Below are 12,589 nucleotides of genomic sequence, written 5' to 3'. Positions count from 1 at the left end.
GCAGTATCATTCTAATCTTTTAAATGATGCTGCACAGTTAGATAGCAACCTGTGAAGTACGCCAATATGTCTCTTTCACTACCACACTAAGTACTTAATAACACAATTATATATACAAATTACAGTGTAGAAGACTTAAAATTAGATATTAATTCATTATTAAACATTTCCTTCTACAGTGACATGTCAGACGGAGAGACTAATACAACTTTTTACGATTACTCAGTTGGTTTCAACATGTAGTTGTTATTTAACAAGTATGAAAGAGGAACATAAGGGAATGAAAGCAGGTTGTAGTTAGCAGCTCCTTATAGACAACAGGATGAGAGGACAGGGATATAATGGAATGGCATGATGCTGAGGAGGCAGTCAGGTCTGAGCTGGCAATGTAGCCAGTATCAGCAGATACCTGTTAACATGGCTGGCTAGAAGAACACACAAGATTGGAAACACAGTAACTGAAGTCTAGTGTGCTATGTATTAGTACAAAGAGTGAGAATGCAGCATTTACAGATATTTTTCTCAGCCAATAATCTGGAATATCTGTGATGCACATTACAAATCCAGCATTTTAGGTATATATTTAATCATCAAAAATAAGCTTTAGCCTTCTTTTTATGAGTCCCAATACACATTAGCTTTTATCATCATGGTCTCAAAGAATCTATTTTTGGTGATTTTTTAATTCTTTCTAATCATCTTCCTAAAGCTAAGAAGTAAACTTGCATTCTGCAAAGTGTGCAAGTTATCTATTTCCTTTAAACAGAAAGGTTTCTTACTTCAAAGGAATTAAGCTGAAACCTCAAAGCCAACTACAGTATCAATACTTATATGCAAGTACAAAAATATTCAGGCAGATAACATTCAAATTCTAAATTCTGTAAGAATTCGATAGTGGATTAAAATTTTGATTATTCTAATCTGGAGATTCTTAAACAGACCTATATTTAATGTAAACTTGTGAACTTAATTTAACCAAATTTACACACTAATAGGATCTGATGATCTGACCAACTGATTAGCCATGAAATCAAAAGCATTAGATATGAAAAGTCCTAAAAAATTAGACATCTACAGGAGGACTGCATAGATGCCAATACACTGTGCTTGAAATGCTAATTGCTTAGAGGTGAAATTGCACCTGTCAAACAGTATGTCAGCCACATTACAGGCTTCTAATAGTTTTAATTAAAGGTCTTATCATTAGCCACCTTAGTTTAGACATAAAATTAAAGTTCTACTGACTACCATTAGCATTAATAAAATGTTTTACAGGCTCTATGACTCTTCTGTTCTGATTTTTTTTTTTTTAAACCATCCAGCACGTTGCTTTCATCTACAGCCACACAAACCTCCATAGCCCACACTAATAAATCCTAATAACGGAGACATTTCTATTATAATAAACTGCATACACCTTGCAAGGAAGAAAAAAGCCTTATTGCCACTGAAAAAATGGCTGGTTGGAAGAGCATGATTTACAGTAATTAGCAAGATTAAGAATCACTATTAACTGCAATTAGACAACAGATTTTTTTAAGGGGAAAAGTTACCATGCAGTCTGTCAGCAAATAAATATATGGATGATGCAGTTTCTAGTAGATGAAGTATAGCACAGGTGCCGGGCAGGCTAAGTCACAGGCCAGAATACTACTTCAAACCAACAAAAGTGTACATCATGCAGCAGCATAATCTAAATAAAATTATTTTCAGTTTTGATCAACATAACCACAACTGTACATCTTTGCAAATCCAAAACCTGCATATTTCCACTTCCACAAGGAGTGAATTTATTGCAATGAAAGCTCACGTGTTGTTTGGGTGACAAGTTCTCAAGCAAGGAAAAAATGCAAGATATTTACAAAGCAAGGCAAGAGATTTTTCAGTACCCCAAAAAGTCTTAAACTCTTTGCTTCTGGAAAACGAGTACTTCTACCCTGTTCATCAAGAGCAGCAAAAATAGTAGTAATAATAAAAAAAGTTCTTTTTTTTTGTGAGGTCATTCATTTCTATGCCATACCTTGCTCCCCTGTCTCCTTCCTTTCATTTCTCCAGACCAAGGTTCAATTAGATTTGGCTTAGACTACTTGAGTGTTTTCTAGTGCTCTCATTTGCACTTGTGATACTAAAGAAAACCAGTCAGAGCTGGACATACGTCCTTTTAAAGTCAGCTTCTTAAAGCACAGGACTAGTTAAACACAACAAATTGTGTATGTTTTCTCTCTCCTCCTTCCCAGCGAATGTAATTTCTACTCATCCGCGGTCTGGAGATGGAACTGAAGCGCACTGCATCTGGGCAGATATGCAGGAAGATGTGACACTTTTCTGGTCTTCTTCAGCATTTTTACATTGCTCTTTCTAAGAGCTATTCCCTTAAATATTCTCAAAGGTCCAAAATACCATCTGGGAGGAGCAACTGGGGTAAGAAGCAGAATGCCTTGCAACAACAGTCAGAGCTGACTATCAGCTGACAGAGACTTGTTTCCTTCTTTGAAGTAGCAGTTGTCACCAAAATAACCTGTGAAAACCTGGCTGAGTAACCAGAACCACAAAAGCTCTGAAAGAGACTGGGAAAACAGCACAGAAATTCCTCCTTAGGAGCCACAGGCTGATTTTGCCCCTGCATCAGTTCCATTTAGAAAGGGTAATAAACACTCTATTAAACAACATAAAGAGAATTCCTACAGTGAAAATTGGCCTGGTCCTCATATGGATTTAACTGACAGAGGGAATCAAAGGCCACATTCACAATTCTATCAATATAGCTCATTTTATTTCTTCAGCATAGTCAGCTCTGTTTCGAGATAAGCTTGCATAACCTGCCAGTGTTTCCTTTAAGGCTCTTGTTCATCTTGAGATGCCTAATAGGAGTATTCAGGCTTGCAGCAAAGAACAAGGCTACACACAAAAGCGCAAGAAACTTCTGAGCTTGGCAGCTTGATTTTGCCAATAGGACAAAAAAAAGTTCGTTCGAGCACTATTTTTTTTCCAGTTTGAAAAATAATAGAAGATATTTTCTGAACCAAATGTCAGAGACAAAACCTCACAGTCAGCAGGTCTAACACAAAGCTAGCAAGCAACATCAATGGGGTAGGCCTAAACTACAAATAAAGCCAATGGGAAACTGTACTACTCAGATTTATTTAAGATCAACTTAAAGGCTGTTACCAGTTTGTGAAATATACCACTTTTCTTTTTAATCTGCTCACAAGAGCCTGTCCAAATCCAGCACATTTATCTTCTGATAAATTAGGAAATCAAAAAAATAAAAAAATCAGATATTCACACTACTTTTTCAGCAAAATCTTCTTGTAACTCTTAATAGTCCAAATCATAGCTACTCATCATTAACACACTGCAGTCTGACATTAGACTATTTATCAGCTCCTGTCCTATAAGCACTATGTTTCATGCTTCCTTCACTGGAGAGAACCATACAAAATGCAGCAAGTCCTTCCTTCCACAACACAAGCCTTATAATCAACAGGTTAGTAGCAGTAATCAGCAGAAGTGGTATTTTCCTTGACGCCAATTAGAACGTTATTCTCTGTTGTTTCTGCTAAATAACTAAGATAATCTAATTCAATCATAATTCTTTATCTGAGAGTTTTAACTTGCCTTAATTGGTTTTGTATAGGGGTCTTGCTACCTACAGATGTTCTTGTCTTGTTGCGACCAAGATTAAAACAAGTAGTTCCCTGATGAATAATAACAAACATTTTGCACAGCAGTAAACAAACAGAAGTTTTCCACATCTAGCCTCCCCAATGTTATACCTGTGAATAGAGCTCAGTAATCTATTATATCTGAATTTCAGTAAAACATTCAATATGGAATTTGTAAACTCAGGAGAAAAATGGATTAGAAAGAGAACTTCAGTGTTAGGAAAGAAAAAAGCATAAAAGTTAACCCTCAGCTACGCAAAGGTTATTAACTGAGGTATTAGTCTTAGAAAAGATTATGTTTTAAGTCTTTATTGATGACTTTGGTACCAACCTAAATACGCTAATTATATTTACTAACAGAAGTCAGAAGGGTTTACTCAACAGGGAGTATCAGGCTATCACTAAAAGGAACTAGATGATCCTGAGTCACAGAATAACTCAATTTTAGCACTATGATTAGTGAGAGAAATGCAGCAGCATTTAAATGAAATATAACACGCAAGGTCATACTCTAAGGAACTAAAAAGAATTTTTGTTAAATTTCAGAAACTTAAAAGTAAAAGAAAAGCTGAGTATGTTTTTTGTAGAAGGGAAATTTGCAATGGAAAAAAAACAAGCTAAATCCTATTGTGCATCATTTTTCCAACAGACAGACAGAAACAAGAACTTTTGGATACCTTTGCTCAAAAAAGATGAATTACAACACATATCAGTATTGCAAAGAACTACCTGAATGATCAAGAAAGGGAAATGGATAATGGAATTAAAAAAAAAAATTGCTTATTTAGCCTAGCAAATTGGCTAAGTTTATTGCCAGTAAATAATATTTCTTCTCTTTTCACAATTTAAAGTTAAAAGACAAGGTTAAAAAAGAAAAAAAATAAATAAACTGACTGAATTAACATGGAGGTTGGAAAGCAAGGTTTCTAACAATCAGAAAAATTAAGCTCTGGAATAACCTTCCAGCTCTCCAGAGCAGGAAAGAACTGAACTAGTTATATGAGTAGGCTTTACTACTTTGTTTCATAAAGCATGATGCTGTTGCTTCTGAAAACCCTTTGATGACCTATGAGATTTTACGCAGTTCCGTGTTCCTGCGTATCCATAAACTGACTTGCATTAGGCTGACGCTTGCATTTACAGATGAATTTCTACTTATCACACTGCAGCCTCTTCACTCTCGTACTTTTGCTGTCTTCATACCCAAAGTATCTACAAACTAGATGGTGCATCATGGGAACTGCATGCTCTTCACATATGATCTTCCCATATGAAAATTTTTTTTCATACAAAACACACTTTCTTTTTTACAATAAAGGAATAGAAAATATTCATAGCATCACCATATTAAAAAAAAATAAGATTTTAGAGTTATGCACCAAGCACAATACCAGAGTTCAACAACATAACTCATCCTGATGTTAAGCCATGAAATATTGCCAACATTGTTCCTTTAGTGATACTTTACCATCCCAGGAGTCATTTTGGATCCGATAGCTAGAGAGTCTCACCATTTCCCTTAATCTTACCGAGTATAGCATTCTAAAACAAACATATAATCAATTAAAAATAGGCTGTTTTTCTTAAAGCAAACAGCACATGCTCATATACAAGTATGTTTTTCATCTATTACATATTGCCATAAAAAAAAAAAAAAAACCACAAGCACACACTTCATTAGTCTCAAATGCTGACGCTTTTTGGTTCTTGTAGCTCACGTGCCAATAAAAGTCATGTAGTGGAATTGTAGTTAGCAGCTACCACAGTCTCTCAGCACACCCAGCCCTGAATGGTGAGCAGAGGACAGACACGGTTGAGGAACACCAGTGACGTCTGGAGAGTCTCACGTAGCCATCCTCAATTACAGGCAGGCAAATCACTGCCTTGCAAAACCGGGACCACATGTGAGCATCAACTAGTCACCCCACACTGAACACTAACAGGCCTAGCCTTGCTGGGATTACCAGTTTCACAGCACAATAAAAGCACAGTTCCAATAGAAGTTACTTCTCTGATGCTCAGAGCACACAAAAAGCTCGTTAGGCAGCTCCAGGAATTTCATTTTCATGAAGTTTTGTGCCCCATATTGGTTACTTTTCGTTTCAGCCCTCAGACTCCAAGTTTGCAGCTTCGGCTGAGGTGCATTAGAAGACTTCAGCAGGGAAGACACCTGGCTCATCCACCCACACGGACACAGCAGCGACCCTTCCTCCTGCACCCGGCTGTCCCCGCCACGGCCAGCCGCTTCGCCGGGGGAGCGCTTCCACCCGAGCACGCCGCGGAAAGCCCCCCCGTAAGAACCGCTGCTGGAGCCGGCACGGGGAGCTCACAACTCACCCGCGCGGGTCTCCACGGGTACGCAGCCTCCTCGGGGGTGGGCAGACCCAGCCCCAGCCGCGGGGCAGCGCGCAGGCCCCCGTGAAGGCGCCCCTCGGCGGGGGCGGCAGGCGCGGAGGGGGGAGGCTCGGCCAGGGCGCCCCACGGCCGCCGGGCGGCGCCCTCCCCTTCCCTCCCCGGCCCCGCGGCTCCCCGCCCGCCTCGGGCTAACAGCCCTTCTGGCTGGGTAATTAACGACAAGGAGGGGCAGGGCCGGGGCAGGCGGCCAAGCGCTTCGGCAGAGGCGTCGAGGAACTTCCAGCCTCCGCCCCCGGAGCGCCGGGCGTGGCAAGGCACCAGCCGGGGAGAAGGCGAGTCCGGCGGGGCAGCGGGCTACGAAGCGCGATCTGCGAGGAAACCTACCTCCGCCGCGCCTCCGCCGCTCCGGGCCCCGGCTCCGAGCACGGGCCCTTCCCGCGCGCCAGCCTCAGCACAGCCGCAGGCGCGCGGCGCTCCGGTTCGAGCCGGTTCGGGCCGGCCGGAGTCGGGTCTCCGCCGGCCACGCCCCGCGCGGCGCCTGCCCCTGACCAACCCCCCTCCCCACACACACACACACACACACACAGCGGAGGAAGCGCTCAGGCACCGTGGTGCCGCCAGGAAATTCACCGCATTTAGGCCATCGCAGGTTTAAGGCCGGGCTTTCTCCAGTGTCGTTTCCGAGCGTTAAACTGCCGTGGATGAGGCGAAGCTCCCGGGTGCTCTTGGCGGCGCCGCCTTGGAAAACGACGACGACGAGCTACAAACCTGGCGTAATTACCTGAACTGTTCGTCCTCTCTCCTCCCCCCGTTAACGTGCCTGACGGGCAGAGTCACTAATTCGAGTAATTACAGTCGTGAAAGCAGGGGAACTAAGGGAGAACGCAGGAAAATGCAAGAGAAGGATTATTTATTGAAAACAAATCAGTGGTCCACGTGTGAGAAGTCTTGAATAAAATTTAGCATGTAAAACCCATTTTTGCTGTTTTGTTAAACAAGATTTTAAATACAAGTACTCCATAAAATAGAGCAACAACTTTCCCGAAAAATTTTTGAGGCATTTTCTCCTACCTCTTCATTTAATGTTCTGACTTTTGTAGGTGAATGTTTGTGTGTAAACAGTGAAGTTATTGTAACTTACTCTGTTAACAGAATCAAGACCCGAGGCTGCGACGTTTACCTCGTTTTTTTCACCATGAGCTAAATCTGTGCTCCTTGGACGTGAAAACACTTGTAGTCAGGAGAGTTTCTGAAGAACTTCTGTGACTGGTGAGTCTAAATACAACTACAAAGGTTCTTTAATTTGAAATAAATAAGCTTTGTTTCAAATGAAATCAGAGGACACAATTGTATTATCCCCACAACTTTCTCTCATAAATTCCCACAGAAAATAAATTCATAGATAGCTTTATATTTTAAATAGCGTAATATCTAATAGTTTAGATATTATGTCTCCTAGAAAGCCAGTTTTTAGAAAAATAAGTAAAAATAGTAACTGAGGGGGAAAACTATCCATACTAACACTCTAGAGAATTCCTTATGGCGCTGTACGTCCAGTGGTAGTGAAAGGCACCCCAGGATGTACTGCTCCAGGTGCGTTGTTCGGAGAGGGGTCGGCACACAAATGCGGTCCTGCTTTATGGACGCGGCTGGAAGCCCCTGAAAGGGGAAGCTCTGGGGCTCGCTCCCCCTTCACACGCTGACTCCGGGTGCCCGTCGCCCGCAAATAGCCCAGGTTAAAGCACATGTGTAAAGCACAGGTAAAAGCATCCCCTTTTTGGCCCCTAGCCCCCCTCCAGTCCCTTGCTGTTGCAAAAGGGCTTCACAATAATGTGATTCCCTTTGGTGTTTTGTTTTGTTTTGTTTTTTTACTGAAGGCTTGTTACTTTAAAATACATACATATCCGATCCCTTCTGCTTTTAAAAGACTCAGGAAGACTTGATAGACATTCTCTGTGGAGAGAAGAAAAAGAGGAAAGCAGCCTGTTAACATCGCTTACCACCTAGATAAGCTTAACATAAGCTTAACATTAGCTAACAGATTTGAACACAAATTTGCAGTGCTTGATCTCCTGCCAGGAGGCAGCTGGAGATCTGTTGACATAGCCAGTGTCTTTTTGCAGTACCTAGGTGGTCTTCTCATCACCTGTTTACAATATGAAAATCATCAGCTAGACTCTGTTCTTTAACATAAGGACCTGACAGGAGGTTGGATGTAAAAATCACAACCTTTTCCAAGAAAACGTAAATGTTACCAAGGTGGCAGGACACGCAGGTTTGGTCCTTCCCGCTGGTTACTCCACGGTGGTACTGGGCTGCGAGTTCCCCCACGATTTTACCAGTGAGCAGGATCTTAGCACAGGGCCTTCTGCAGTGAAGTCAATTTTACCTGCTACATATTCTCAGTGTGTGGCAAAAATAAACAATGCTCAGAGTGAGAGGTTAATACTTTTGAGCTCATGAGAGAGGCTTTGTTTGTGCCCAGTTAATGTTTATCAGCCAGTTTTGGAGTTGAGGATTAACAAATAAAGGGGAAGACTGTGCATGCAACAAATTAATCCCTTTCACTGTAATCCTGGCTGTTAAGTAAAAGAAGTTGAATATGCATACATTGTTACCAGTGATAAGAAATTTGTATTAATCATCTGACATCTGCTGCTATTATCTCTAAATCATTATTTCCGGCTTGTTGGTAGTGCTTGACTAGGTAAGCAATACCCACTCACATTTTTAAATGAATGTGCTCCACAATATAATAAGCATATATATTTGCATAATGAAGGTGCATGGAAAGAACTTCATTTTATCCCAATAGAACATATTTAAGAATTTACAATTGTAAATTTATCTTCCCTGCAATGGAGTTGGATGAGAGGGAATTTGGCCTGGCATTTTTGATTTTGTAGAGTCGTGCAAAATTAGATAGCTGGTTATGGGATCAGACATACATTGCAATCATCTTTACAAGAATCTGGAAAACACAATCCACTTCCTTTAGGGCTAAAACAGAACACAAACTAAAAACCCAAACCCCAAAGTTTTGCATTACTTCTGTTAACATTAATTCTACCCTTAGAAGCGCATAAACTTTGGTGACATAGTTCAAGACATCTTCTGTCAAGTTGCTACTATGCAATTTTGTCATACCTTGTCACGGTTACTCATACCAGTGAGTTGAGGCATGACTGAAAACGTGCTCCAAATTATAGTTACCAAATAACTTTGAAATTCATGCAAATAGGAAGAATGTATTTTAGAAAGTTCAGATCCAGTTCACAATTAGAATTAAAAAAAGCTTTTGCTTGGCTTCTTCATTCGTGAGTGAGTGTATAGTTACACATTAAGGGGGTGTTACTGACTCAAAGAGATGACAAGATATAATGAGTTGACATCAGAGAAATGCTGAATGAAGAGGCTAATACGAGGGTTGAGGAATTGAATGTAATTGAAAAGATGACATAGCTCAGAAAAGACTCAATCAGAATTCCTGTTATCACAATTTCATACACACATTACGGAACATCTAGGGACTATTTTTGTTACAAACTAAGCAAATGTAGGGAATTTTAATGTACAGTGCTGTGGAGATATATCCCAATACTTGCAACCATTCACAAATGTCAAAAACATCAAGAAATAAAAATATAAAGATCTTTCCTTAATATGCAGGGTATGACAATATATTATAAAATATAACAGCAACTCAAGAGGGCTTAGGTAGGGAAATACTTTATTTGTAATAGCCCTGTTTCAGTATCATGCAAGATGGATTCTAATGTCCTACCTATGAGCATACTAAGAGTTGTGGGAAGGCTGAGTGGTTATATAAGAACAGAAAAAGCATGTTTAAAACAAACAATAACAAACTTTTGTAAGCATAATTTTGAACCTATTATCTGGGTCTTTTGGGGGGGGGGCAGGGTTTAAGCAGCTGAACACTTTATAAAAAGCAAGGAAAAATGCAAGATTTTGTCTATAAGCCATGGTCCAATCAAAGAATCATTTCAATGTATGAGATATCTATACTGGCCACAAATGTGGTTCGAAAGTCACCTGGGATGCGGCAGACCCAATGTGAAAATCCCTGTGGTGACTCTAGCAATTATAGTGTCACATAAAAGGTGACCTTTCTCTAACTCAGGGAATTTGTCTTTTAGAAGAAGATTTCTGAGGTAGAGGAGAAAGTATTTTGTTTTTTTCCTGTGTCCTTAAGACTGGATTTCACCATCTACTACAAAGGCAGAGCAACAGTACATTCTTCTTATTAATCTGAGACTTTCAGATGCCTAGAATAAAATAAAAGGCTTCTTTCACAGAAACATACTACATTTTGTAAATTAATGCTGTATAGCAGTCTCAATTAGCATTTTCAATATTTATCTAAATAAAAAAGTGAGAGCTACTGACTGAAGACTACAATTTCCTACAATAATGAGCAGTGCAACTTGTGACAAGCAAAACCTTTCCATTTGCTATTCAGAACCTTCAAAGGAATTAATGTTTTATTTATTTTTAAATAAAACAGGCTGAAATCCTTAGTGTTATTCTTAATAACAAGGAATAAACATCTTGTCACTAATCAGTGTTCAGCAGCTTGCCTTTGTGCACATTACACACTAAATTCCTGCTATTACTGTAATAGCACATATGTTCTACAGTATCGCTGGCTAACACTTAAATACAAATCACTCATTGTTCTTTTCCAGTCTCAGATTTTAAATATTTTTAAAATGAAGGTTTATTAATTAAAAAGCAACAGAAATTTACTCCTATAACATTACTGCAAATCATTGAATATTCTACAATATTTAACGACAGATAAAAAGCAAAAGAGGAATTTAGTACTCAAAATGCTTAGACAAGGAGCCTGCTTGGTGCCTGTGGCAGCACTCTGATGCTGATACACTGGAACCTCTTAGCATTCTCTAGCATTTGCCAGTTGCTTACACCTGGTAGCTACTCTTGCAGCAAACGAAGGGAGTTAAGCCATACATATTTTAGTAACATATATAAATATATATATCCCGCTGCATTAGGATTATGAAAGTCATTAATCTTTAAAATGTATTTATATTCATTTGCTTTTCTGCTAATCCAGTTTACTGATGAGAATTTAAATAAATTCTGAATTAGGTCAAAAGCTGAAAAGCAGATACAATCGCCTCTGCTGAGTTGAGGTAGCAGAACATATGCGCATTCCCAACTTGTTGCAATACAGTGTAAAACTCTTCTCCAAAGGGAAGGCAGGAAATGGTTCAAAGACAATTTTACTTAGCCTGTACGATACAATTCACATGGTACATAATGCAAAGAGAATCAAAGGCTCAAAGCCTCAAAAGTTGTTTGGGTACTTACTATTTTAAATTAGAATCAATAACAGAGATCTGGGCCTAAGTGATGCAGCCAAGTTCAGTGCAGAACATTCATAGGAAAGCTTGTCTCTCCTAAATCCAAGGCTGACATCCTGCAAGCAGGGCCACCCTTTCTTTTCATGCTCTGTACAAGTCTGACAACACAGGATCTTCTTCTGTTCAGATGTACCCCATCATGCCTGCTAAATCAGAATGTATTTTTTTGTTTGTGCCAGTTGTAAATATTAGCATTGATTTTTCCACAAAGAATTTTATGCAAGTGAAATGTAGCTATAGACCTATACATACAAATAGATTTACTTTCAGACAAGCAAAGACTGGCCTAAATGACATCGAGGTCTCACTATAGAGCTCTATCTGTATTTTTTTCAGAGCTACTTTTCTTCTCAAAGAGTCTGAAATTGTATTTGGTGTTAGGCTAATAAATATAACATTCAGCAAAAGTTCAATCCTACTCAGATCTTATTCCTACTTTCAGGATACAGGATTTTACATTTGCCACAGGAGTTTTCAGTTTATAAAGTCCAAATTAACATCCTAGTATGTAAAAGCTTGAAATTGTAACCTGAAACAAATTCAAGTCATTGGAAGCACAATAATTTTTAATTAAACACCTTTCTCTACAGCTGTGTATACTGTAGTCACAGCTTAGCTTGTTAATTATGTTGTGCAAGAACTACTACATTGTACTCTTAGTGAATGATTTATTAACTTCAGCAAGACAGTTTTCTCTGTAGTACTGGGATACCAAGGACAAAAGAGATAATTACAGTGCCCAAAGCACTTTAACTTCATTTATAGTCTGTACAAGCACAATCACATTGCCCTAAATCACAGCTTTGTTAGTTATTTTTCAGCAACATTTTCACTGTAAGATGTTCAACGTGATACCTCACTTACAGCTACTGCAGGGTAGGACCCTGATATAACAGATTCTCTCTGAAAAGGGGGTATACCATACATTTATGAACTTGCTATTACAGAATAATTCATTGCCTTTTCTAGCTCAAACACCAGTACTCATTACTGAATGTTTCCTCTTATTATGATTTTAGGGTTCTAGTATAAACTCCTCTTAAGAACATTGTTCAATTCTGTATGCTATTAAACTGGCAATGCTCCCTAATCTTCAGATGTCACTTTACTCTTTTTAGCTCTGAAACATCTTGACATGACTGAAGTGAATATACAATAGTA

This window comes from Apteryx mantelli, chromosome 12 (genome assembly GCF_036417845.1).
Source record: "Apteryx mantelli isolate bAptMan1 chromosome 12, bAptMan1.hap1, whole genome shotgun sequence".
Classification (NCBI taxonomy): domain Eukaryota; kingdom Metazoa; phylum Chordata; class Aves; order Apterygiformes; family Apterygidae; genus Apteryx; species Apteryx mantelli.
This window is presented reverse-complemented; position numbering follows the sequence as displayed.